The 26,271-nt window shown below is 40.3% G+C and overlaps 1 non-coding gene across 1 annotated transcript; it reads right to left on the minus strand.

Moving 5' to 3' along the window:
- Window positions 1-7,099: 7,099 nt before the first annotated feature.
- LOC121988161 lies at window positions 7,100-7,205 on the minus strand. The gene has a single exon (XR_006113905.1). It is a non-coding gene; the product is annotated as a small nucleolar RNA R71 (small nucleolar RNA).
- Between the last annotated feature and the right edge of the window lie 19,066 nt (window positions 7,206-26,271).

A 26,271-nucleotide genomic window follows, 5' to 3' on the forward strand; every position in this document is an offset into this window, starting at 1 on the left:
TTAAAACTTGAGTTTGCTTTGGCTAATACACCCAAGAATTAATATAAATGTGATTTATGTCCTATCTTTCCAACCGTTGGAAGAATGCCTACAGTTAAACTCGATTTAACTAGTTGTACTCAATCAAATTGAGTCTCTACTGATCACCCATGCGTTGATAGGCAGGACCAAGATTGTCCCTCCGTACCCTACCAAGATAATATGTGTTGCTCTGCTTTGGCAGATTCAACAACACATGTGATTGAGGTAGTGATAGGTATCACAGCATGGTAGGCATTTTAGAGTTGATGCGATTGAGATCTAATCTAATCGTAGGGTGCATCTTGTACACGATTTAGATCAAATCTAATCGTTAAGGTGCTAATTAACTACTTTACTAGCATGCATCAAATACACACACACAAGCAATTAATTATACTATTTGTGATTAGTCATGGCCCTACTACGATCTTCTCAAGCCAATGAGAAGATTGGATGGTCAACCTAGGGTCAACAGCTTCTCAAACTCCTCCTTTTGACCACCTTGTGTTGCTCGCGCCCTCCTCGTAACTTCGTCTCGAGTGGACCTTCCACCGCTCTAATTTTGTACATCACAATTTTTGAAACTTGAGTTACATTTGAGTCTAAACTAATTTACAACAAGAATAAAAGAGAAGCACGACGCGCAGGTCGCGTATCAAGTATACAGCACACACAACACAAATGACGGCGCGCAGGCCGTAATATGAATTACAACACAAATATTCCAATCAAATTGGGTCTTTTTTGGCCATGACCATCACAAATTATACATAATTCTAAATTATGTAATTTTCATTATTTTATGTAATTTTAATACTATTTTTTACAATTTTTATGAGTAAAAATTTCCGGCGATCCCGTTTAGCGGTTTTCGGGTGCAATCGCGGAACGAATCCCCTTGCGGGGCCAGGGGCAGCGCCCCTACCCGCGATATAACCATCGCGAGTGTCCCTAAGTGATCCTACAGCACCTTAGTCCGCTGTCTCAAAAATATTTGGGGCGAAACCTTGCCGTTTCGGAAAAATCTTCTTGGTAGTCGAAGCCTACAAGTGTCTAAACACTTGTGCTTCGCTTCTACGAGAAAAATACTCATAAAAACCATAAAAACCTAAATTTACAGAAAGTTAGAAAACCTACATTTTTCATAAAAATGCAAACTAAACTCGTACAAGACTTCGCACGTGGCTTTGATACCACTGTTGAGATTTTCGTACCACAAAAACCGCTTTTTCGCGTTGCGGAAACCCCGAATCTCCCATGCCACCGGATCCGTGCAAAGTTTATAAACAAAAATTTTGAGTACGAGTTTACTAAAGCCTAGATCTACAATAGAGAAGGAAGTTACCCTGGATGTGATGCCCTTCGCAATCCCGCTCGTCCAACGGTTCCCTGGATCTCGAGATCGTCAAGCGTACGATCCTCTAGAAGTATCCACACGAACAAACTAGGTGGAGAGGCCAAACAAAAGGTGTGCTAGCACCTATGAAGTGTTCGGCCAAGAGAGGAGAGGGAGAAAAAAATTGAGAGCAAGAGGAAGAAGATGGAGTGAATGCCTTGAAAATGAAAAATCAACTCTTTTCATCACAATAAGTGGCCGGCCACAATGGAGTTGTAACCTCCATTCTCATTTAATGTGGCCATTAAAGAGAAGATTTGTAACCTCCATGAGGTGGCACACACATGTGCCAACTATGATGATGTGGCACATCATCATTAGTCCTCCTAATGTCAACTCACAAATGAGGTGGCAAATAGTCAAGTCAAACATGACTCTTCCTCTTCCTCTCAAGTCAAGTCAAACTTGACATTATAACTCCCATGGTTGATCAAATCCAACCATTTGATTCAAGCCAATTTAATATAGTGGATCTAATTCATTTAATTAAATTGATTTAATGAGTCATAATCTAAATTAGACTCATTGAACACATGAATCAAATTGAGTCCAACTCTATTAGTTCAATTAGGATTGATCTTAATCCAATTTGATTCATCACATGAATCTAATCCTCTTGGTTCATCATATAAACCTAATCTCCATCTAATTGTCCTTTGTGTGTGACCCTATAGGTTCTTATAACGTTGGCAATGCTCCTAAACTCATTTAGAAGCATAAGTAATGAGCGGTATCTAGCAACACATCATTACTACCCAAGTTATAAGAATGTTGAGATCCAATATCACCTTGTGACTACTAATTGTGACTCCTCACAAAATATGGCATTGTCCTTCTATCCTAGACATCTAGATTGATCAATGTGAGGCATAGACCGTGTCATCCTCTAATCAATCTAAATCTTGAACTCCAAGTAGACTCAGTCAATCAAATGAGCTCAATATCTCATATTGACTCATTTGGGCATGGCCATGCACTTCGTCGTCTCACTTTATCAAGAATATCGATGTCGCTCCCGTCATATAGGAGGGATAGATCCCATCTATATCACTCACATCCCTCTACATAATTCGTTACATACCCAGTAATCACCTTTATAGTCCACCCAGTTACGGGTGACGTTTGACGAAGCCAAAGTACGTAACTCCTTATGTAGGGATCCATGGTGACTTCAGGTCCAAGGACTAGTAGTCATATTTATAACCACATGAGAAAGTATATGACACTCATATTGTTAGCTAGAGCCCTAGAGCCAATCATTTGATGATTGTATTCTGGACTTGTTGTATCATATTCTATATAAATAAAGGCATTTGGTTTTTGGTTATTATACTTACTTATATTGGTGCCAAATAAATTAAGTGCAATAACGTCCTTGAGTAGACGGTTCTCACCTATATCAATCGATTAGTTGAACCGATAGTGAGATGATATAGGAAACACTACTCTTAATCATTCCTAGTCGAGTATTAACATTCAGTGACAATGTTAATGCAATAAGTCTAGCATGTAGGTCAACTCGATGACTTGATCTCACAAGTCATGGATATAGAGATATCAAGTTGACACATGGGTATGCATTTGAGAATGTATACTGAATGACCCGCCATGAGAAAGTATCATGGATCGTTATATAAGTGTCATATACTTTCTCATGTGGCTATTAGTATGACTACTAGTCCTTAGACCTGAAGTCACCATGGATCCCTACATAAGGAGTTATGTACTTTGGTTTCGTCAAACGTCACCCGTAACTAGGTGGATTATAAAGGCGATTACTGGGTATATAATGAATTATGCAGAGGGATGTGAGTGATGTAGATGGGATCTATCCCTCCCATATGACGGGAGCGACATCAGTATTCTTGATAGAGTTAGACCACGAAGTGCATGGCCATGCCCAAATGAGTCAACAGGAGATGTTGAGCTCATTTGATCGAGTGAGTCTACTTGGAGTTCAAGATTTAGATTGAGTAGAGGATGACACGGTCTATGCCTCATATTGATCAATCTAGATGTCTAGGATAGAAGGACACTTGTCATATTTTGTGAGGAGTCACAATTAGTAGTCACAAGGTGATGTTGGATCTCAACATTCTTGTAACTTGGGTAGCAATGATGTATTGCTAGATGCCGCTCATTGCTTATATTTCTAAAGGAGTTTAGAAACATTGTCAACGTTACAATAACCTATTGGGTCACACACAAAGAACAAGTGGATGGAGATTAGGTTCATATGATGAACCAATTGGATTAGGTTCATATGATGCACCAAAGATTGGATTCGGATTAATTCAAATTAGACTTATTGAGTTAGAGTCAATTAGATTCAATTGTTGAATGAGTCTAATTTAAATTTGATTCATTGAGTCAATTTATATTAATGAATTGAGATTCATTAAATTAAAATTGACTTGAACCAAATGTTGGTTTTAACTCAACAAGGAAGAGAATTGGTCAATTTTGACTTGACCAAATGGAAGTTGAAACATCAAATTTGACTTGAAGTATTGCCACATCATGAAGGTTGACTCATCCTACATGGCATGACTAACCTTGCCACATCATCTCCACCTCATCATGGTGTGCCACCTCATGGAGGTTACACACCATTCCATTTAATGTGGCTGGCCACATTAATGAGGGGAGTTACATGTGTGTGGCCGGCCACACTAATGTGAGTGGAGGTTTCATTTTGTGAAATTCAAGTGGTGTTGAATGCATCTTCTTCCTTAGCTCTCTTCCTCCTCCTTCTCCTCTTCTTGGCCGAGAGTTTCAAGCAAGGTGAAGAGGAATGTGTTGAGTTCCAAGAGAAAGGGTGAAGTGAAGGTCACAAAGGAGGGTACCTAGAGGAGTATGTGAGATTCCTTTTTCCTTTCTCTCCTTTCTCCCCTTTTAAATCCTACCCGAGAGCCCTAGAAAGTGCTAGCACACTTGTGGTGCTCTTCTTCTCCATCTTTGAGTGTTAGAGAACACTTCTTGTTCGTGTGGATATCACTAGAGAGTTGTCTACGTTGACAACTTCGAGATCCGGCGTACCGTTGGACGAGCGGGATTTGCGAGGGCACGCTTCAAAGGTATAAAATGTTTTTCCTTTGTAGATCTACTGTAGATCATAGTTTGAAACTCGAACTCGTAATTTCGAATGTTTTTCGCATGAATCCAATGGCTAAGGGGTTTCGGGGTTTCCGCGACGCAAAAAAGAGGTTTTCGCGGCCCGAAAAACCCAACAGTGGTATCAGAGCCACGTGCGAAGCGAGTACTAGTTTCAATTAGTATTTTTGTGAAAAATATGCATACTGTAAAGATGTGCGTAGATTATATACTCTTTTATGCATGTTTTTACGCACATTTACATACTTTGAGCATGCTTGATCTATGCATTTTTATACTTCCAGCTTTCCTTTTAGCATATTTACTCTTTTGGTTCGGAGATCTGCTTTTTGTGCATTTTTTGTACACAGGAGTCAATTTGGTGAAGAATCTACATCTTTGGGCAAGCCTTGGAGGAAACAAAGGGAGAAAGCACCAGGCCGTGTACCTCACACGGCCCTGCACTGGTATGGAGCTCGGGCCGTGTGGAGTTTGGCACCAACAGAAGAGGAAGATGGCATGGCCGTGTGAACCTCACACGGCCGTGTCAAGATTTGAAGTCAACCAGAGCAGAAGCCTTAAATGGCCGTGTGGATCTACACGGCCGTGTGAGGTTTCCAGAAACCAAGCAGGCTGTGGCCGTGTGAACCACACGGCCGTGTAGCATTTCCAGAGAGCAGAAGGGTCCTGGCCGTGTGAGTCACACGGCCGTGCAGCTTTGGCAGAGAAGGAACTGGACATGGCCGTGTGAATCTCACACGGCCGTGTCACGGGGCCGTGTGGCGCCCGATTCCCTCCTCTATTTAAACCCTCCTTCATGAATTGAAAGGGGATCTCTCTCCCTTTGGGAGAAGGCAAGATTTGGTGGTTTCCTCCCATTCTTGGGAGGATTTCTGGGCGATTCTAAGGGAGTTCTTGACGATTTCGACTCTGGAGCGAGGATTGGATCCGAAAACGAGGCTTCTTCGTAGATAAGTTTTCTCTTTCCCCCTTTTCTTGGTTTCTTGGATTGGGGATTTAAGAAATGCTTGTAATCTTCATTTCTTCGGATATTCTTCCTTGATTCATGGAGTAGATCTTGTATCCTAGGATTAAGGGAGTATTTATATGATGGATTGATGTAATCTCTTATGGATTTGCCATTTTCTTGTTTCAATGACATTGTCTTGCTTGTATCAATTAGATCTTGAATGATTAATGGTGATTTGTGCTTAATTCTCATTCTTGATTGATTGTTTGGATTTCTTGTGGACTTTGTAAAGATAAACTCTCACTCGATCATCCGAGGGATCCACGTGACAGGTGCAAGCCCGTGTAAGGACGTTTGAGAGATATTCTTGAAGAGGAAATAGGAATATTCAAGAGAGTAGGATGGATTTTGTGATTAGTTTCTTGTATCTTGATAGATTAATAAGTTGTGGACTTCTATGTTGATATCCGAGGAAGGCATAGTAATAGGTGCGCTTCTGTGTAAGGACAACGTAGGTTCACGTCTAATTGATCATATTTAGATGCATTTCTCAGTCCTTAGCCGGTTATCTATTGCAAGAGAGAACCGACAACTTTCTACAAGTGTTTGGCAATTGAGGGATAAGAATTGGTGAACCATTTACATTCAAGAAATCTTACAAAGAAACCGAAACTCCTAGAATCTCCCTTATCATAACCCAAAACACTAAACTCTTGTTTGTTGATCTATAATATTAGATTTGTTTACCTTCACTTTGCATTTGAAACGATTGGATAGTTGTTTAGCTAATTCGCATTGAAACATTTCTAGTGCTTATTCCAGTCCCTGTGGATACGATAATCTTTTATATTACTTGCGACATTTCCGTACACTTGCGGAGCGTGACAAGTTTTTGCGCCGTTGCCGGGGACTACGCTATAACATTAGGAATTATCAATTGAGTTAGACTAAACATAACTTTTGTTTTCCTTTCATATTGCATAGTTATAACTAATCATTAGATTTCTGTTTTTATTTTCTTGTATAACTCTTACTTCTTGTTAATTCTTTTTGTACAAATTCAATTCTGCATTTTTTATTCTTTTATTTTTCTTTTTCTGTTGAATTGTCATTTGCTATCTTGTTCTTGTGTATGCGAAGATCTAACTTTGTAGGGGAATTCTTTCCTTTTGACCCTGAGATTGACAGAACTTTCCATAAAAGATGAATTCTGCAAAGGCAAATTGAAGAACAGGAACATTTGAACATGGCGAATAGACCACTCAAGGATTATGCAGCACTTTATGCAAGAGGTTTTCGATCTAGTATTTCAAGACCTCCAGTGGAAGCTAATAACTTTGAGATCAAACCCGCAATTATATCTATGGTGCAGCAGAACCAATTTGGTGGAGGACCTCATGAAGACCCCAATCAACACTTAGAGGTCTTTTATGAAATATGTGGTACCATGAAAATGAATGGAGTTCCTTCAGAAGCAGTTAGATTGTTATTATTTGGGGTTTCCTTAAGAGATAGGGCAAAGCAATGGCTGAATTCTTTGGCCCCTAATAGCATCACCACTTGGGAGCAGTGTGAGCAACAGTTTCTTGATAAATTCTATCCACCAAGCAAAACAGCTCATATGAGGAATTTAATTGCAAGCTTCAAGCAAACTGACTCAGAATCTCTTTTTGAAGCATGGGATAGATATAATAGTATGCTCAGACAATGCCCACATCATGGGTTGGAAAGATGGTTAGTGTTGCACACTTTTTACAATGGTATCAACTATCATACCAAGTGTCCCTTGATTCAGCTGCTGGAGGGGCACTTATGAATAAAAGTTTAGATGAAGCTGAAGAAATTATTGACAGTGTAGCACAAAATCATCATCAATGGGCAAATGAAAGAAGTGGTGGCTATTCTTTTGTAAACCCAACAACTAAAGCATCAGGGAAGTTTGATGTAGATGTAGTCACTCTTTTGTCTGCAAAATTGGACACTCTTACAAAGAAATTTAAAAATATGGGGACTAGTGCTAATATGGTCAATGCTATTAGTACATCTTGTGAAGTATGTGGGAGTTCAGAGCACTCAAATGACTCATGTCCATTGGGAGCTATCACTGCACAAATCAATCAACTGGAACAATGTGATGCAATCGTGAGTTACAATCAAAGGTAGAATAACCCATACTCAAATACTTATAACCCAGGATGGAAGATCCATCCCAATTTTTCTTACAGAAATAATCAAGATCAAGGACCATCTATGGGGGTAAGACCAAATTTTCAAGCTGGGCAACAAAATTTTCAACATCTATCTTCTCAAGGCTTACCAAAGTCAAATATTGAAAAGATGCTTGAAGAAATTATCTCAAGTCAGAATGAAATGAAGCAAGATTTAGCAAAGCTCATTCAGAGAATGGATAATTCTGATAAGCATCAAAAGATCCAGGATAGTCAAATTGCCCAACTAGCTTCCTCATCATCCAGAGCACCAGGACAACTTCCTGGAAAACCTGATGTGAATCCTATGGAGCATTGCAATAGAATTGAGCTTAGGAGCGGACGGATCTTGGGAGACTCCCAAGTGACCGCTTCAAAAGGGATACAAAAAGAAGAAGAGCTCTCTCCTCTTATACCAAATCAGATTCAAGCTAATGAGGAGAGTACCATTAAGGTTGAAGAGACTCTTCCACTGAACCATCAGAGCAAAGCTGTCCCTTTTCCTCAGAGACTTACAATGCTCAAGAAAGATGAAGAATTTGGCAAGTTTTTAGAAAAAGTTAAGGAAATTTGTGTAGAGGTACCTCTTATTGATGTTATTCTTCAAATGCCTAGATTTGCCAAATTCCTGAAGGATCTCATGTCAAACAAGAGAAGAAGGGGAGAGGTTGAGACAATTGCGCTTAGTGAGGAATTTAGTGCTATTTTGGAGAAGAACACTTCCCCAAAACTAAAGGACCCGGGGAGCTTTTATATTCCTTGCAACATAGGAAAAGAATTTTTTGAAAAAGCTTTTTGTGATTTGGGGGCAAGTGTTAGCCTCATTCCCTATTCAATTTGTAATAAATTAGGTCTCAAAAACATTAAACTTACTACTATGGCACTTCAACTTGCTGATCATTCCTGCAGGTACCCTTTGGGTATTATAGAAGATGTGCCAGTAGAGGTGGATGGGAATGTTATTCCCACAGATTTTGTCGTGTTGGACATGGAAGAGGACCCCAGGATTCCTATCATATTAGGAAGACCTTTCCTTGCTACAGCTGGAGCTATAATTGATGTCAAAAATCATAAGCTTTCTTTGGTAATTGGTAAGGAAAAGTTGGAATATGATCTATCTAATATCTCTAACCATGTCTCGTCTCTTTTAAATGTTTGTAGCAGGACAAGCATTTATAAACTTGAGGAATGGAATTTCCATCCTCATGGAAGGCCACCAAACGAAGGAGACAATGTGGTGGAAGATGTTGGGAGAAGATCTCCCAACAAAAACGAAAAGTATATTTGTCCTCCAAGGGCGAGGAAAAGAAGTGAATGATCAAGTTTGGTCGAGCTAAAGACCTTAAACAAGCGCTTCTTGGGAGGCAACCCAAGGGTTCTTTTAGTTAATTTTAATTTGTATTTTAATTTCTTTTAGTTTGATGCATTCTTTTGATTTTGTTTTCAGGTTAGGTGCAAAACAGAGCCAGACCGTGTGCTATACACGGCCAGGTAAAGGTTGCAGAGAAGGGAAGTGCTTGGGCCGTGTCATCCAGACACGGCCGTGTGGGATCTCCCGAGGAGAAAAAGGTATAGGTCGTGTCCCAGACACGGCCGTGTAAAGAATCCCGAGAAGAAGGATGGAGAGGCCGTGTCCCAGACACGGCCGTGCGAAGAATCCAGAGAGGGAAGAGGGGGAGGCCGTGTGGATCTGCACGGCCCGTGTAGGAGAGTTATTAAAGTCTTCTTTCTACCTTACACGGCCAGATCTTGGCCGTGTTCCGCACACCCCCAACTCTCCAAAACATATCTTTCTCTCCCGATCTCTTAAAAACTCCTCTCTAATCTCTCAAGATCTCTTAGATCCGATTCTCCTCCTTTCTAAGACTTGGACTTTTTGTTCTCCTAACCTAAGATCTTTGTTCTTTGAGTTCCATTTTTCCAACTCTAGATAATTCTTCCCCTATCTAAACTCATCAAGATGTCTAATATTTTGAAGAAACTTCGCAAAGGAGGTGGTGGATCCAGTGGAGACAAAGAGAAGGAGCCATCAAGGGACAAAGGAAAACAACCAGTGAAGGGCAAAGGCAAAAGGACTTCACGCAACGAAGGTAATGACAATGAATTCAATATTGTGTTTAGAAATGATGATCAAGTAACTAGATTTGCAATTCTTGTCAATAGAAAGATAGTGTGTACTATATATATGGACCCAACTGTTCTTGATATGCTTGGAATTAGGGAAGATGTAGATTTGATGATTGGGTTTTTGGATTAGAGTGATATTATGTACACACATTTGCCTACATATCCTCATCTTGTTTTGGAATTTTTGAGTTCATTGGATGTCCATTTTACTAATGAAGATGATTATTTTGAAAAAATCTCTTTTAGACTAATGAATCAAGAATTTCTATGGGCATTTAGTGACTTTAATTCTTGTTTTGGATTAACCACCGATAGCCCTCGTAGGTTTGATCCAAGGTTTAATTGGAATCATTTTTGGAATGCAATAACTGGGTTAGATCAACCTTATGAGCCTTCAAGAGCTAAGGCCTCCCATATGCAAAACCCCATCTTTAGGTATCTACATAGAGTCATGGGTAAAACTATTTTTGGTAGGGGAGAGAGTGATGGGGTGGTTAAAAAGATAGAGCTTTATGCTTTATGGGCTATGCTTTATAAGGTTGAATTTGATTCTGGTTTTCATTTTGTTCAAACCTTATTAAGATTGCTAGGGCATCATCGGGATCAATTGTTTTTGGTGGTTTGATTACCCGAATAGCTTATAATTTAAATCTTGATGTTGATGGGTTGGAAATAATTCATGGTAATGACATGATTGACATTGATGCATGTCTTGCTATGAAAATGATCGTTCGGGATGAGAATGGTTTCGCGTTTCCTAGGAGGAGTGGTTCTCCTTTACCCCTTCCTTTTCCTGAACGAACTACTATTCGTAACCCGGCTAATTGGGTAATTTCTGAGTTAGATTTTGAGGATAACCCTTCTATACCTAGAGACACTGAGCCACATCATGAGCCCTCGTCATATGGACACCCGCAGCCTTCTAGTTTTATGGAGCCCGCTAGGCATTCTTTTGCATATGGCACGGGATCTTCTAGGTTTGATTTTTCAGATTTTCGTACGTCTCTAGAATCACTTCATGAGAAGCAAGATTCCCAACGAAAAATGTTGGAGGGGCGCTTCTCTTTATCTGATGATCAGTTTAGGGAGGTACAAAATCATTTTCAGTTTACGAGGAATTTTCAAGGTCAAGTGGCTGAGTTTGTGCAGGATTATGATACTGATCAGGCTAGGATGAGAGATTTTATGCAGAGCATGATGCTTACTAGCCAACAAGTAGATGCTTTATATGAGTATCATAGATCTTTGGGTGAGATTCCAGGTTTTCCTAGTTTTCCTATTGGCCAACCACGTCGTAGACCTCCTTTCCCTCGTCCACCTCCACCTCCTCCACCATATTGATTTCATCGGGACGATGAAAAGTTTAAGTCTGGGGGGGGTGTCATGTACTGTTTAGTTTGGTTTTCATTTTCAGTTTTTAGTTTTTGTTAGTTTTTCATGTTGGTTCTTGTTGTTTTATTTTGCTTGTTTTTTAAATAATAAAAAAAAAAAAATTGAGAACATCAATCTTCACTTATATGCTTTCTTGGATTCAAGTGAAATGTTAGCACGATTATTGTCTTGATTCATGGTGTTCGAATGATGCTAGTAGTAAATTTTGTGTAGTTCTTTTTTCTATCTTGGGAAGCATTAATAAGCTGAGAATCTTATGGTGATGAGTTTTAGTTTTGGTTCAACCTTAAGGATTTTATCTTCACTACACTTGTGCTTGATGCTTGAATAGTTGATGTCATTGAAATAGTCATGATTCATCTTGTTTGCTTAGTACTTGGTTTCCATGGTGATTTCTCAACTTTCATTTTGGTTACTGGATGAGGCTCAAATCATTAAAGCTCATTTGGAAAAATCAAAATATCCCAACATGAGTGCTAAAAAGTACATTTGTGAATAAGTTTTGCACAATGCAAACACTTATATAAAAAAAAAAATAAGGGATATAAAAAACAGTTGTCATGAGTGGAATCTAGCAAGTCACCCCTTTGAGACCGAGTTAGTTTACTGGGGAAATGACTGCTTAGCTTCCCTTGAGATTGAGCACACCTTTGAGACCTTGGGTTAGTTGAGAAATATGAACTAAGTGAATGGTGAGTAAGTGCCTATCACTGGTTACTTGTCTTTCACTGGAAACACTAGGAATTCAAATTTGATGACGACTTGACTAGGACATGGATAGAAACTTGAAGGGTGTTGAGTTACTTTTACACTGTGCACAAGATTCTTATGCTTGAACCATACTTTACTTGTTTCTATGATCATGCTTGTTAATGAAACTTTTTGATAGAGTTAGGAAAGTGCACTAGGTTTTATGAATGTGTTGTAGAACATATGAATTTAGACTGCGGCATTTTGCTTGAGGACAAGCAAAGGTTTAAGCCTGGGGGTGTGATGTGCGTAGATTATATACTCTTTTATGCATATTTTTACGCACATTTACATACTTTGAGCATGCTTGATCTATGCATTTTTATATTTCCAGCTTTCCTTTTAGCATATTTACTCTTTTGGTTCGGAGATCTGTTTTTTGTGCATTTTTTTGTACACAGGAGTCAATTTGGTGAAGAATCTACATCTTTGGGCAAGCCCTGGAGGAAACAAAGGGAGAAAGCACCAGGCCGTGTACCTCACACGGCCCTGCACTGGTATGGAGCTCGGGCCGTGTGGAGTTTGGCACCAACAGAAGAGGAAGATGACATGGCCGTGTGAACCTCACACGGCCGTGTCAAGATTTGAAGTCAACCAGAGCAGAAGCCTTACATGGCTGTGTGGATCTACACGGCCGTGTGAGGTTTCCAGAAACCAAGCAGGCTGTGGCCGTGTGAACCACACGAAGGGTCCTGGTCGTGTGAGTCACACGGCCGTGTAGCTTTGGCAGAGAAGGAACTGGACATGGCCGTGTGAATCTCACACGGCCGTGTCACGGGGCCGTGTGGCGCCCGATTCCCTCCTCTATTTAAACCCTCCTTCATGAATTGAAAGGGGATCTCTCCCCCTTTGGGAGAAGGCAAGATTTGGTGGTTTCCTCCCATTCTTGGGAGGATTTCTGGGCGATTCTAAGGGAGTTCTTGACGATTTCGACTCTGGAGCGAGGATTGGATCCGAAGACGAGGCTTCTTCGTAGATAAGTTTTCTCTTTCCCCCTTTTCTTGGTTTCTTGAATTGGGGATTTAAGAAATGCTTGTAATCTTCATTTCTTCGGATATTCTTCCTCGATTCATGGAGTAGATCTTGTATTCTAGGATTAAGGGAGTATTTGTATGATGGATTGATGTAATCTCTTATGGATTTGCCATTTTCTTGCTTCAATGACATTGTCTTGCTTGTATCAATTAGATCTTGAATGATTAATGGTGATTTGTGCTTAATTCTCATTCTTGATTGATTGTTTGGATTTCTTGTGGACTTTGTAAAGATAAACTCTCACTCGATCATCCGAGGGATCCACGTGACAGGTGCAAGCCCGTGTAAGGACGTTTGAGAGATAATCTTGAAGAGGAAATAGGAATATTCAAGAGAGTAGGATGGATTTTATGATTAGTTTCTTGTATCTTGATAGATTAATAAGTTGTGGACTTCTATGTTGATATCCGAGGAAGGCATAGTAATAGGTGCGCTTCTGTGTAAGGACAACGTAGGTTCACGTCTAATTGATCATATTTAGATACATTTCTCAGTCCTTAGCCGGTTATCTATTGCAAGAGAGAACCGGCAACTTTCTACAAGTGTTTGGCAATTGAGGGATAAGAATTGGTGAACCATTTACATTCAAGAAATCTTACAAAGAAACCGAAACTCCTAGAATCTCCCTTATCATAACCCAAAACACTAAACTCTTGTTTGTTGATCTATAATATTAGATTTGTTTACCTTCACTTTGCATTTGAAACGATTGGATAGTTGTTTAGCTAATTCGCATTGAGACATTACTAGTGCTTATTCCAGTCCTTGTGGATACGATAATCTTTTATATTACTTGCGACATTTCCGTATACTTGCGGAGCGTGACATGTAACATTCTGTGAATTTCCTAATTTTTATGATTTTATGGGTATTTTTTTCATAGAAGCGAAGCACAAGTGTTTCGGCACTTGTAGGCTTCGACTACCGAGAAGAATTTTCCAAAACAGTAATGTTTCGACCAAAAATCTTTTGGGACAGCGGGCTAAGGCGCTCTTGGATCGCTTAGGAGCAACTCGCGATGGTTAGATCGCGGGTAGGGGTACTGCCCCTAACCCCGCAAGGGGATTTGCTCCGCGATTGCGCCCTAAATCGCTAATTGGGACCGCCGGGAAAAATTTACTCATAAAATATGTAAAATTATTCAAAAAATTACAAAAAAATTATGAAAAATATATAATTTTGAATTATATATTATTTTTGTGATAGTCATGGCCCAAAGACCCAATTCGATTGGACAATTGTGTTGTAATTCATAATACGGCCTGCGTGCCGTTATGTGATGTGCGTGCTGTATTTATCTTATTTTTATTTATTTTATTTTTCACGACCTGTGCGTCGTGCCTTCCTTTTATTCTGGTTGTAAATTAGATTTAGACTCAAATGTAACTCGAGTTTCAAAATTGTAATGTAATTTTGAAGCGATGGAAGGTCCACACGAGACGGAGTTACAAGGAGGGCGCGAGCAACACAAGGTGGTCAAAGGAAGAAGCTTGAGAAGCTGTTGACCTTAGGTTGACCATCTGATCTTCTCATTGGCTTGAGAAGATCGTAGTAGGGCCATGACACAATCACAAAATAATTTAATTAATTGCTTATATGTATGTGATGCATGTTTAATTAAGTAGTTAATTAGTGCCTAGCGATTAGATAAGATCTAAATCGTGCACATGATGCACCCCACAATTAGATTAGATCTAAATCAAGTATTTGATACGCATCATCATTTAGATTAGATCTAAATCATGTCAACTCTAATGTCTACCGTGCCGTGATATCTACTACTACCTCGATCGCATGTAGTTGTTGAATCTGCCAAAGCAAAACAACACATACTATCTTGGTAGGGTACGGAGGGACAATCTTGGTCCCTCCTATCAACGCATGGGTGAGTACAACTCAATTAGATTGAGTATTCCTAGTTAACTCGGTTGGATCGAGTATAACTATAGGCACCAACGGTTGGAAAGTTAGGTCAAAATCACATATATATTAAATCTCGGGCGTATTAGCCAAAGCTAACTCGAGTTTTAATATAAATGCGGATTTTGATTCTATAAACAAGAGTTGCATAGAGATGTAATTGGTAATCGTTACCTACCGATCATACTAAGTTTTGGGCGTATTAGCCAAAGCTAACTCAAGGGTTAGTATGATGTGGATCTTGTCCCACATGAATTATAGAATTCAGTGGGAGCATCATTTAGTTAAAGGCCTAATTAAATGATTAAGAATATGATACTTATTTCTGCATTTATTTCTGTTGTAGAATTGCCATGACGTCGAACACGAACATCTTCTCTCTGCGTTCTGTCCTTAAGAAGGACAAGCTCAACGAAACAAATTTCCTGGACTGGTACAGGAATCTGAGAATAGTTCTCACTCAGGAACGTAAACTGTACGTTCTGGAGCCTGCCACTGCCACGCGAGCAGACTGAGATGCTTACAAGAAGCATCAAGATGACGCATTAGATGTGTCTTATCTTATGCTCGCAACCATGAACTCTGAGCTTCAGAAGCAACATGAGTTGATGGGCGCTTACGATATGGTTGAACATCTTTGTCACCTATATCAAGGACAAGCAAGGCATTGGAAGAGGAACTCTAAAGAATACCTGGAAGATCTTAAGAAGAAGAGAAATAAGATTTCTACTTCAGGTATACATGTTATAGAAGTCAACCTCTCTATTTCTTCATCATGAGTATTAGATACGGGATGTGCTTCGCACATTTGTACTAATGTACAAGCGCTGAGAAATAGCAGGGCATTGACGAAGGGTGAGATAGACCTACGAGTAGGCAATGGAGCACGGGTTGCTGCTATTGCTGTAGGAACTTACCATCTATCTCTGCCCTCTGGGCTTGTACTAGAATTAGATGATTATTGTTATGTGCCTGCCTTGACTAAGAACATAATTTCAGTTTCTTGTTTGGACAAGAAAGGATTTTCGTTTACAATAAAGAACAAATGTTGTTCCGTCTATTTAAACGATATGTTCTATTGTAGTGCACCTCTGATAAACGGACTCTATATTCTAGACCTTGAGAGCCCTATCTAAAACATAAATACCAAGAGGTTCAAGTCAAATGACATGAACCAAACCTATCTCTGGCACTGTCGCTTAGGTCATATAAATGCCAAGCGCTTATCCCAGCTCCATAAGGATGGTTTGCTGGACTCATTTGATTTTGAATCATATGAGACATGCGAGTCATGCCTACGAGGCAAGATGACCAAGACTCCCTTTAGTGGGCACAGCGAGAGAGTGACTGATTTGTTAGGACTCATACATAGTGATGTATGTGGCCCTTTTAATGTCGCTGCTGGAGACGGTTATAGGTACTTCATCACATTTACTGATGACTTCAGTAGATATGGTTATGTGTACTTGATGACACATAAATCTGAATCCTTTGAAAAGTTCAAAGAATTCAAGAATGAAGTACAGAACCAGCTTGGCAAGAGTATTAAGATACTTCGATCAGAACGAGGTGGAGAATATCTTAGCCATGAGTTCTGTGACTATCTAGCTGAGTGTGGGATTCTATCCCAACTCACTCCTCCTGGAACACCACAGTGGAATGGTGTATCCGAAAGGAGGAATCATACCTTATTAGATATGGTACGATCTATGATGAGTCATACAGATCTTCTAACATACCTTTGGGGCTATGCTCTAGACACGACAGCTTTTATACTCAACCGAGTTCCATCCAAGGCCGTGATAAAGACACCATATAAGATATGGACTAGGAGAGATGCCCGGGTGTCTTTCATGAGGATTTGGGGTTGTGAGGCTTACGTTAGACGTCAAGTCTCAGACAAATTAGGACCCAAATCCGACAAGTGCTACTTTATTGGATATCCCAAGGAAACTAAGGGATATTACTTCTACATTCCCAGTCAGCACAAGGTAGTTGTGGCAAAGACTGGGGTCTTTCTAGAAAGGGACTTTGTTTCTAGAAAGACTTGTGGGAGCACGTTCGATCTTGAAGAAGTTCAAGATGCGAACAATAGCACTGAAGCCTCGATGGAAGTTGAACTGGAACCACAAAGTGTTGTGGATGATGTTGTTCCACAAAGAGTTGAGGAACAATGACCAGTTCAAGTAGACATACCTCTTCGCAGGTCTGATAGGGTACGTCATCAGCCTGAGAGATACTCATTTCTCTTGTCTGACCATGATGACGTTGTGCTCATAGATGATGACCCTACCACCTATCAAGAAGCTGTGATGAGACCAGATTCCGAGAAATGGCTAGAGGCCATGAGATCCGAGATGGAATCCATGTACACCAACCAAGTATGGACTTTGGTTGATCCACCTAAAGGGGTAAAACTCATTGGGTGTAAGTGGGTCTTTAAGAAAAATACTGACATGGATGAACTTATCTATAAGGGTCGCTTGGTAGCTAAAGATTTCAAGCAGATTCATGGTATTGACTATGATGAAACCTTTTCTCCAGTAGCGATGTTTAAGTCCATTCGGATCATGCTTGCTATTGCAGCTTACCACAATTACGAGATCTGGCAGATGGATGTCAAAACCGTGTTTTTGAATGGAAACCTGCTCGAGGATGTGTACATGACACAACCTGAGGGTTTTGTAGATCCACAGCATACTAGCAGAGTATGCAAGCTGCATAGGTCCATTTATGGACTAAAGCAAGCTTCTCGGAGCTGGAATCTTCGATTCGATGATGCAATCAAACAGTTTGGTTTCATCAAGAACGAAGATGAGCCTTGTGTCTACAAGAAGGTTGTAGGGGATATAGTTGTCTTCCTCATATTGTATGTGGATGACATACTTCTCATTGGGAAGGACATCCCTATGCTTCAGTCTGTCAAGACCTGGCTAGGGAATTGCTTCTCAATGAAGGACTTAGGTGAGGCATCCCGCATTCTAGGGATACAGATCTATAGAGATAGATCTAAGAGATTGCTTGGCCTAAGTCAGAGTACATACATTGACAAGGTACTCCTTCGGTTTGCCATGCAGAACTCCAAGAAGGGATTTCTACCGATGTCACATGGCGTGAGTCTTTCGAAGACTCAAGGTCCCTCTTCTAGAGAGGAGAGAGACCGCATAGATCAGATCCCTTATGCCTCAGCCATAGGATCGATCATGTACGCCATGCTATGTACTCTACCTAATGCCTCGTATGCTTTGAGCATGACGAGCAGATACCAGTCAGATCCAGGTGAAAGTCACTAGATAGCGGTCAAGAATATTCTTAAGTACTTAAGAATGACTAAAGAATATTTCTTGATATATGGAGGCGATGATGAGCTAGCTGTAAAGGGTTACAGTGATGCTAGCTTCCAGACCGATCAGGATGACTATAGATCGCAGTCAGGGTTCGTATTTTGCATTAATGGTGGTGCTGTCAGCTGGAAGAGTTCGAAGCAGGATACAGTAGCTGATTCTACAACAGAAGCCGAGTACATTGCTGCATCAGAGGCAGCAAAGGAGGCAGTTTGGATCCGCAAGTTCATCACTGAACTTGGGGTGGTTCCTAGCATTGCTGACCCCATTGAGCTCTATTGTGACAACAATGGAGCTATAGCACAGGCGAAGGAACCTCGCTCACACCAGCGGACCAAACACATACTACGGCGCTTCCATCTCATTCGAGAGATCATCGAGAGAGGAGATGTGAAGATTTGCAGAGTACCTACAGAGGCTAACATCACAGATCCCTTGACCATGGCTTTGGCACAGAGGAAGCATGATGGTCACACTAGGTCATTGGGGCTTAGAGCCTACACTGATTGGCACTAGTGCTAGTGGGAGATTGTTAGCTAGAGCCCTAGAGCCAATCATTTGATGATTGTATTTTGGACTTGTTGTATCATATTCTATATAAATAAAGGCATTTGGTTTTTGGTTATTATACTTACTTGTATTGGTGTCAAATAAACTAAGTGTAATAACGTCCTTGAATAGACGGTTCTCACCTATATCAATCGGTTAGTTGAACCGATAGTGAGATGATATAGAGAACACTACTCTTAATCATTCCTAGTCGAGTATTAACATTCAGGGACAATGTTAATGCAATAAGACTAGCATGTAGGTCAACTCGATGACTTGATCTCACAAGTCATGGATATAGAGATATCAAGTTGACACATGGGTATGTATTGGAGAATTTATACTGAATGACCCGCCATGAGAAAGTATCATGGATCGTTATATGAGTGTCATATACTTTCTCATGTGGCTATTAGTATGACTACTAGTCCTTAGACCTGAAGTCACCATGGATCCCTACATAAGGAGTTATGTACTTTGGTTTCGTCAAACGCCACCCGTAACTGGGTGGACTATAAAGGCGATTACTAGGTATATAACGAATTATGCAGAGGGATGTGAGTGATGTAGATGGGATCTATCCCTCCCATATGACGGGAGCGACATCAGTATTCTTGATAGAGTTAGACCACGAAGTGCATGGTCATGCCCAAATGAGTCAACATGAGATGTTGAGCTCATTTGATCCAGTGAGTCTACTTGGAGTTCAAGATTTAGATTGAGTAGAGGATGACACGGTCTATATCTCATATTGATCAATCTAGATGTCTAGGATAGAAGGACACTTGTCATATTTTGTGAGGAGTCACAATTAGTAGTCACAAGGTGATGTTGGATCTCAACATTCTTGTAACTTGGGTAGCAATGATGTATTGCTAGATGCCGCTCATTGCTTATGTTCCTAAAGGAGTTTAGAAACATTGTCAACGTTACAAGAACCTATTGGGTCACACACAAAGAAAAAGTGGATGGAGATTAGGTTCATATGATGAACCAATTGGATTAGGTTCATATGATGCACCAAAGATTGGATTCGGATTAATTCAAATTAGACTTATTGAGTTAGACTCAATTAGATTCAATTGTTGAATGAGTCTAATTTAAATTTGATTCATTGAGTCAATTTATATTAATGAATTGAGATTCATTAAATTAAAATTGACTTGAACCAAATGTTTGTTTTAACTCAACAAGGAAGAGAATTGGTCAATTTTGACTTGACCAAATGGAAGTTAAAACATCAAGTTTGACTTGATGTATTGCCACATCATGAAGGTTGACTCATCCTACATGGCATGACTGACCTTGCCACATCATCTCCACCTCATCATGGTGTGCCACCTCTTGGAGGTTACACACCATTCCATTTAATGTGGCTGGCCACATTAATGAGGGGAGTTACATGTGTGTGGCCGGCCACACTAATGTGAGTGGAGGTTTCATTTTGTGAAATTCAAGTGGTGTTGAATGCATCTTCTTCCTTAGCTCTCTTCCTCCTCCTTCTCCTCTTCTTGGCCGAGAGTTTCAAGCAAGGTAAAGAGGAATGTGTTGAGTTCCAAGAGAAAGGGTGAAGTGAAGGTCACAAAGGAGGGTACCTAGAGGAGTATGTGAGATTCCTTTTTCCTTTCTCTCCTTTCTCCCCTTTTAAATCCTACCCGAGAGCCCTAGAAAGTGCTAGCACACTTGTGGTGCTCTTCTTCTCCATCTTTGAGTGTTAGAGAACACTTCTTGTTCGTGTGGATATCACTAGAGAGTTGTCTACGTTGACAACTTCGAGATCCGGCGTACCGTTGGACGAGCGGGATTTGCGAGGGCACGCTTCAAAGGTATAAAATGTTTTTCCTTTGTAGATCTACTGTAGATCATAGTTTGAAACTCGTACTCGTAATTTTGAAAGTTTTTCGCACGGATCCAATGGCTAGGGGGTTTCAGGGTTTCCGCGACGCGAAAAAGCGATTTTCGCGGCCCGAAAAACCCAACACATATAACGATCCATGATACTTTCTCATGACGGGTCATTCAGTATACATTCTCCAATGCATACCCATGTGTCAACTTGATATCTCTATATCCATGACTTGTGAGATCAAGTCATCGAGTTGACCTACTTGCAAGTCTCGTCGCATTAACATTATCCCTGAATGTTAATACTCGACTAGGAATGATTAAGAGTAGTGTTCCCTATATCATCTCACTATTGGTTCAACTAATCGATTGATATAGGTAAGAACCCTCTACTCAAGGATGTTATTATACTTAGTTATTTGGCACCAATACAAGTAAGTATAATAACCAAAAACAAATACCTTTATTTATATACAAGAATATGATACAATGAGTCTATACAACAATCATCAAATGATTAGCTCTAGGGCTCTAACTAACAATGAGCTCCTCAAGGGGGCATCATCATCCTAATAAATAGGACATAGTTTCCTTCTATAATCAACAATACATCATATAAATAATATTATTTCCCAACTTATCGGGCCTATTGATTTAACGAATAAATTTCACCCTTTGATAAATTATAGAAATAAATACTAAGTACATGTGCTGTCACAGCTACAGGGTAATTGTGCTCTTATATGCCCGACTAGTTGATCACGGTCAATAAGGTAGGATCAGTAGCGATCAATAGATCGGCCGAGCATATGGATTTGGTAGGCAAAGACCGATCGAGTGTTAGAGACTGATTGAACGTAGAAGCACTTAGCATTATGCTGTCCTTAAGGCATATATACACCCAATTGGTTAATTTCGGTCGATAAGGTAGGATCGGGCGTGCTTAATAGACCAGTCGAGTATGAAAAGCAGATCAAGTATAAAGGTCTTCAACCTTGTACGGTTTTTAACGTATTCATAATAGTAAAGTCCTGATCAGGTATAAATAATCGGTCGAGACTAGTACAAACAGAAGATATTCCTCATATATACAGAATGGGTTTATATGACTAATCAAGTGCATGTAACAGGTGAACTATAACAATATGGGATCATATGATAGCTTAATTAATTTGGCGGCAAATAGCTTCTAGAAGTCTCCACAGGTATGCTAAACGACAAAGAAGGTACATTTGGGGTAAGAAAAATATTCCTTAAACTATTATTGTAGTTTTGGCTTACGCCATCTCTTAACAAACATTAACAAACCGAGGTCCACCTCATGATTGTGAAGGTTAGATGAGGTGGAATAAAAAGAAGAATCCTCTCCACTGGCCAGGTACGTAAACATACGCATTGCATCAGGGTCAAATCCTAATTTTCATCTTCTTCCACACTGCTTCTTCTTCTTCTCGCCGGGGACTAACTTGAGCGACGGAGGGCCTAGTCAGGGATTTCCACCCCAATCTTAGGTCACTAACGCTTTGTCAGTTGGTCTCATTGTGTTCAGGAAGACAAGATCATATATTGGATTGCTGAGCCTTAGCTGATCCATGAAGTTACCTCGCAGGAATTCCTTTTTGTGAGGTATTATTCATACATCCGCTTTGGTTTTCCCGGGTCTATCATTCTACATCTAGGCACTTGTGAGGTCCGCTGTGATTTTCTCGGATCCTCTCCTATTCGTCGGCATCAGGATCATTATTCGTCACCACCCATCGTCGTCCAGCGCTTCATCTCGCAAGCTCTCAAACAAGATCAAATTTGGCGCCGTCTATGGGAACTCTCACCTGAATCTGAGGCTACATGATGGAGGACGCTGGAAAGCCTAAATCTATTACTCTGGCCCAAGAAGACTTAAAGTTGCTCATCAACTCCAGGATTCAAAAAGCATTACAATAATAATAGCAACAACAAGCAAACACTGGAGGCCCCTTACCAGTAGCAATAAATTCGGCGATCTTGACTACAGATCATCGCAAAAACAGAGGTATGGAGGATGATGATGTGGCTTATATAACTCCTACTCCCATTTCTCCCACTCAACAACCTCGAACATGTTGGGTTTTTCGGGCCGCGAAAACCGCTTTTTCGCGTCGCGGAAACCCCGAACCTCCATAGCCAACGGATCCGTGCGAAGAGTATAGAACAAAAATTTACATGTACGAATTTACTAACTAGATCGACACTTAGATCTACATGTTTAGAAGGTTACCCTTGTTGTGTGCCTTTTGCGAATCCCGCTCGTCCAAGGTGCGCCAGATCTCGAGTGTGTTCAAACGTACACACCTCTAGTAGTATCCACACAAACAAGAAGTGTTCTCTAACACACAAGGATGGAGAAGAGAACACCACAAGTGTGCTAGCACTTCTTGATGCTCTCGGATGGGATTGGAAGATGAAGAAAAGAAAAGAAGAGAACACACTCCTCTAAAATTCTATGTGACTTTCACTAACCTTTCTTCTTGGATTAGATTCATTCATTTTCTTCTTCCTTGCTTGAAACCCACGGCAACAGTAGCAAAGGAGGAGGAAGAACCCAAGGAAGAAGATACCACAATGAACACACATCAATGCCACAAAAACAAAAACTCTCCACACATTAGTGTGGCCGGCCACATCTTGTAACCCCCTCATTAAATGTGGGCGGCCACATTAAGTGAATGGGATGTGTAACCTCCATGAGGTGGCACACCATAATGAGGTGGAGATGATGTGACAAGATTAGTCATGCCATGTAGGATGAGTCAACCTTCATGATGTGGCAATACATCAAGTCAAATTTGATGTTTCAACTTCCATTTGGTCAAGCCAAAATTGACCAATTTTCTTCCATGTTGAGTTAAATTCAACCTTTGATTCAAGTCAATTTTTAATTTAATGAATCTCAATTCATTAATATAAATTGACTCAATGAATCAAATTTAAATTAGACTCATTCAACAATTGAATCTAATTGAGTCTAACTCAATAAGTCTAATTTGAATTAATCCGAATCCAATCTTTGGTGCATCATATGAACCTAATCCAATTGGTTCATCATATGAACCTAATCTCCATCCACTTGTTCTTTGTGTGTGACCCAATAGGTTCTTGTAACGTTGGCAATGTTTCTAAACTCCTTTAGAAACATAAGCAATGAGCGGCATCTAGCAATACATCATTGCTACCCAAGTTACAAGAATGTTGAGATCCAACATCACCTTGTGACTACTAATTGTGACTCCTCACAATATATGACAAGTGTCCTTCTATCCTAGACATCTAGATTGATCAATGTGAGGCATAGACCGTGTCATCCTCTGATCAATCAAAATCTTGAACTCCAAGTAGACTCACTAAAATAAATGAGCTCAATATCTCATATTGACTCATTTGGGCATGGTCATGCACTTCGTGGTCTCACTCTATCAAGAATACCGATGTCTCTCTCGTCATATAGGAGGGATAGATCCCATCTACATCACTCACATCCCTCTGCATAATTCGTTACATATCCAGTAATCGCCTTTATAGTCCACCCAATTACGGGTGACGTTTGACGAAACCAAAGTACATAACTCCTTATGTAGGGATCCATGGTGACTTCAGATCCAAGGACTAGTAGTCATACTAATAGCCACATGAGAAAGTATATGACACTCATATAACGATCCATGATACTTTCTCATGGCCGGTCATTCAGTATACATTCTCTAATGCATACCCATGTGTCAACTTGATATCCCTATATCCATGACTTGTGAGATCAAGTCATCGAGTTGACCTACATGCTAGTCTTATTGCATTAACATTGTCCCTGAATGTTAATACTCGACTAGGAATGATTAAGAGTAGTGTTCCATATATCATCTCACTATCGGTTCAGCTAACTGATTGATATAGGTAAGAACCTTCTACTCAAGGACGTTATTATACTTAGTTTATTTGGCACCAATACAAGTAAGTATAATAACCAAAAATCAAATGCCTTTATTTATATAGACTATGTGATACAACAAGTCCATAATACAATCATCAAATGATTGGCTCTAGGGCTCTAGCTAACAATCTCCCACTAGCACTAGTGCCAATCAGTATAGGCTCTAAGCCCCAATGACCTAGTGTGACCAGCATGCTTCCTCTGTGCCAAAGCCTTGGTCAAGAGATCTGCGATGTTAGCCTCTGTGGGTACTATGCAAATCTTCACATCTCCTCTCTCGATAATCTCTCGAATGAGATGGAAGCGCCGTAGTATGTATTTGGTCCGCTGGTGTGAGCGAGGTTCCTTCGCCTGTGCTATAACTCCATTGTTGTCACAATAGAGCTCAATAAGGTCAGCAATGCTAGGAACCACCCCAAGTTTAGTGACGAACTTACGAATCCAAACTACCTCCTTTGCTGCCTCTGATGCAGTAATATACTCGGCCTCTGTCGTAGAATCAGCTACTGTGTCTTGCTTCGAACTCTTCCAGCTCACAGCACCACCATTTATGCAAAACATGAACCCTGACTGTGATCGATAATCATCCTGCTCGGTCTGAAAGCTAGCATTACTGTAACCCTTTACAGCTAGCTCATCATCACCTCCATATATCAAGAAATATTCTTTAGTCCTTCTTAAGTACTTAAGAATATTCTTGACCGCTATCCAGTGACTTTCACCTGGATCTGACTGGTATCTGCTCGTCATGCTCAAAGCATACAAGACATCAGGTCGAGTACATAGAATGGCGTACATGATAGATCCTATGGCTGAAGCATAAGGGATCTGATCCATGCGGTCTCTCTCCTCTCTAGAAGAGGGGCCCTGAGTCTTCAAAAGACTCACACCTTGTGACATCGGCAGAAATCCCTTCTTGGAGTTCTGCATGGCAAACTGAAGGAGTACCTTGTCAATATATGTACTATGACTTAAGTCAAGCAATCTCTTAGATCTATCTCTATAGATCTGTATCCCTAGAATGTGGGATGCTTCACCTAAGTCCTTCATTGAGAAACATGTCCCTAGCCAAGTCTTGACAGACTGTAGCAAAGGGATGCCTTTCCCAATGAGCAGTATGTCATCCACATACAATATGAGGAAGATAACTATGTCCTCTACAACCTTCTTGTAGACACAAGGTTCATCTTCATTCTTGATGAAACCAAACTGTTTGATTGCATCATCGAATCGAATATTCCAGCTCCGAAAAGCTTGCTTTAGTCCATAAATGGACCTATGCAGCTTGCATACTCTGCTAGTATGCTTTGGATCTACAAAACACTCAGGTTGTGTCATGTACACATCCTCGAGTAGGTTTCCATTCAGAAACGCGGTTTTGACATCCATCTGCCAGATCTCGTAATCGTGGTAAGCTGCAATAGCAAGCATGATCCGAATGGACTTAAACATCGCTACTGGTGAAAAGGTTTCATCATAGTCAATACCATGAATCTGCTTGAAACCTTTAGCTACCAAGCGACCCTTATAGATAAGTCCATCCATATCGGTCTTTCTCTTAAAGACCCACTTACACCCTATGGGTTTTACCCCTTAAGGTGGATCTACCAAAGTCCATACTTGGTTGGTGTACATGGATTCCATTTCGGATCTCATGGCTT

The sequence above is a fragment of the Zingiber officinale genome, chromosome 5B, assembly GCF_018446385.1.
Source record: "Zingiber officinale cultivar Zhangliang chromosome 5B, Zo_v1.1, whole genome shotgun sequence".
Classification (NCBI taxonomy): domain Eukaryota; kingdom Viridiplantae; phylum Streptophyta; class Magnoliopsida; order Zingiberales; family Zingiberaceae; genus Zingiber; species Zingiber officinale.